Here is a 3,105-nt window from a genome sequence, read left to right as displayed (position 1 = left end):
TCTATATATCCCCAGATATTTATTTTTATTTTGAGATAGTCTCACTAAATTTTCCCACACTGGCCTCCAACTTGAAATCCTCCTGCTTCAGCCTCCCAAGTAGCTAGAACTACAAGTGTGTGCTGCCATGCCCAGCACAAATCACTTTCGTTTGTGATTAAGAATTGACTAAAAATGTGAGTGAAGTTTTGTCCAGTTTGGCAATGGTTAGAATTGTCACTGAGGTTGCTGTTGGTATGAAGAGAGAATCTGACAAACTACTTTCAGTCAGTGTTCTCAGTAATTGAAACTCTACTATGAGTGGCATGGTTGTTAGAGCCAATGGTAATGATAATAAGAAATTTAAAGAAGATAAAATGGATGGTGCTCCTTCTCCTGTACTTCATACTCAAAAATTACCTGGTAAAGTGACAGAAACTGAAGTTATTGCTTTAGGCTTACATTTTGGTAACATGACCAACATCCTTATGCTGAAAGGGAAAATAAAATCCAGGCATTTTTGGAACTGCCAACAGAGGAGGTAGCTATTACCATTATGGCTAATTACCGTTCTGCTGTGACACCTCATCTCTGTAATCAACCAATTTATATCCAGTACTCCAATCACAAAGAACTAAAGACAATACATTAAACCAACATACACAAGCAGTGCTTCAAGCTGTGACATCTGTCCAGACAGCAAACACTCCTCTTAGCAACACCACAGTTAGTGGAAGTGCAGTGACTTCAGCCCAGAGACCAGCACTTAGGATAATTATTGACATTATGTACTACCCTGTAACACTTGATGTTCTTCATCAATTATTTTCTAAGTGTGGTGCTGTATTGAAGGTAATCACATTCACAAAAACAACCAGTTTCAAGCTTTGCTCCAGTATGGTGATCCAGTATATGCTTGACAAGCAAAACTAGGCCTAGATGGTCAGAATATTTATAATTCTTGCTGTACTCTAAGGATTGATTTTTTCCAAACTTGTGAATTTGAATGTAAAATACAGCAATGATAAAAGTAGGAATTATGCTTGACCTGATCTTCCATCTGGAGATGGGCAATCTGCATTGGATACAATTATTGCTGAAGCATTTGCCAAGGAGACATCCCTTTTAGCTGTTCCAGGAGCTCTGAGTCCTTGGGCTATTCCAAATGCTTCTGCAGACACTGCTGGCTGAGTGGGTATCCCTGGAGTTTCAGCTGGTGGCAGTACAGTCCTGTGGGTTAGCAATTTAAATGAAGAGGTGTTTATGGAGGTGTGAAACTCATAAGATTTTGAACAAGAAAGACAGGGCTCTAATACAGATGGCTGATGGAAACTAATCACAACGTATTTTTTTAATGACTGCATGATCACTTTATTAATTACACAATAGTTACAAGGATTAACTTCACAGAGTTTTTGCTTTTGCTTTTAACCAAGAAAAAAAAAGTTTATTTTGTTCACAAGGTAATTGAATGTCATGGTTGTATTAATAATCTGTTTTTTGGTTAGATGATAAAGGATACCAATTTTATTATTGTGCCTTTTAACTCATATGTATGCTGTATTTAAAATATAATTATTATAAAATCATAGAACACTATAAATATTTTTTAATTAAAAGTGAGAAAAGTGAAATATATTGATCTGAAGACTTTAATGAAACCAGATGTCCCTGCCCATTCCTAGCACTATACTTTCCCATCTTTTTTTTCTTCTCTTTTTTTTATTCTTAATAAGTACACGTTAATTTCATTTGGGAACAGGAAAAATGTGAATATTTCAGAGTAATCTTAGTAAAGTAAGGTATTGAAAAAAATTTTTACTATCTTTTTTTGTCAGGGATAAATTTTTTTTAATTTTTTTCATACAGGTATATAGGGTAATAATGTCTGTCTCATTCTACTGTCCTTCCTATACCCACAACCCCATCCCTCCCCTCATTCCCCTCTGCACAATCTAAGGTTCCTTCATTCTTCCCTCTCCACCCCCCACTATGGATTAGCATCTGCTTATCAGAGAAAACATCCAGCCTTCAGTATTTTGGGATCGGCTTATTTCACTTAGCATGATATTCTCTAGTTCCATCATTTACCTGCAAATGCCAAAGATTTCATTCTTCTTTAAGGTTGAGTAATATTCTATTGTATATACGTACCACATTTTCCTTATTCATCTTTTAAAGGACATCTAGGTTGGTTCCATAGTTTAGCTATTGTGAGTTGAGCTGCTATAAACATTGATGTGACTGCATTACTCTAGTATGCTGATTTTAAGTCCATTGTGTATAAACTGAGGAGTGGGATAACTGGGTCAAATAGTGGTTCCATTCCAAGTTTTCTTAGGAATCTCCTTACTGCTTTCCATAATGGTTGCACCAATCTACAGTCCACATCCTTTTCCTCCACATCCTTTCCAACACTTAACTATTGCTTGTATTCTTAATAATTGCTATTCAGACTGGGGTGAGATGAAATCTTAGAGTAGTTTTGATTTGCATTTCTCCAATTGCTAGAGATGATGAACACTTTATATGTTTGTTGATCAATTGTATTTCTTCTGTGAAGTGTCTCTTCAGTTCCTTTGCTCATTTATTAATTGGATTATTTGGGTTTTTGGTGTTAAGTTTTTTGAGTTCTTTATATATCCTGGAGATAAGTGCTCTATCTGAGGTGCATGTGGTAAAGATTTTTTCACATTATGTAGGCTCTCTATTCATGTTATTGATTGTTTCCTTTGATGAGAAAAAGATTTTTAATTTGAATCTATCTCATTTATTGATTATTGCTTTCATTTCTTGCATTCTAGGAGTCTTGTTAAGGAAATCTGGTCTGGAGACAACGTGATGAAGATTTGGGCCTACTTTTTCTTCTATTAGGTACAGGATCTCTGGTCTAATTCCTAGGTTCTTGATCCATTTTGAGTTGAGTTTTGTGCAGGGTGAGAGATAGGTGTTTAATTTCATTTTCCTGCACATGTGTTTTCAGTTTTCCCAGCACTGTTTGTTGAATAGGTTACCTTTTCTCTAATGTATATTTTTGGTACCTTTGCCTAGTACAAGATAACTATATTTATGTGGGTTTGTCTCTGTGTGTTCAATTTTGTACCATTGGTCTACATGTCTATTTTG

General features: G+C 35.5%; 1 pseudogene; it reads left to right on the top strand.

The window, feature by feature from the left end:
• Positions 1-203: 203 nt before the first annotated feature.
• Positions 204-1,345, top strand: LOC124991490 (polypyrimidine tract-binding protein 2-like; annotated as a pseudogene).
• The last annotated feature ends 1,760 nt before the right edge of the window (positions 1,346-3,105 follow it).

Source organism: Sciurus carolinensis, chromosome 8 (genome assembly GCF_902686445.1).
Source record: "Sciurus carolinensis chromosome 8, mSciCar1.2, whole genome shotgun sequence".
Lineage (NCBI taxonomy): Eukaryota > Metazoa > Chordata > Mammalia > Rodentia > Sciuridae > Sciurus > Sciurus carolinensis.
Note: the sequence above shows the minus strand (reverse complement) of the source record. Positions and strands in the feature narration are given on the sequence as shown.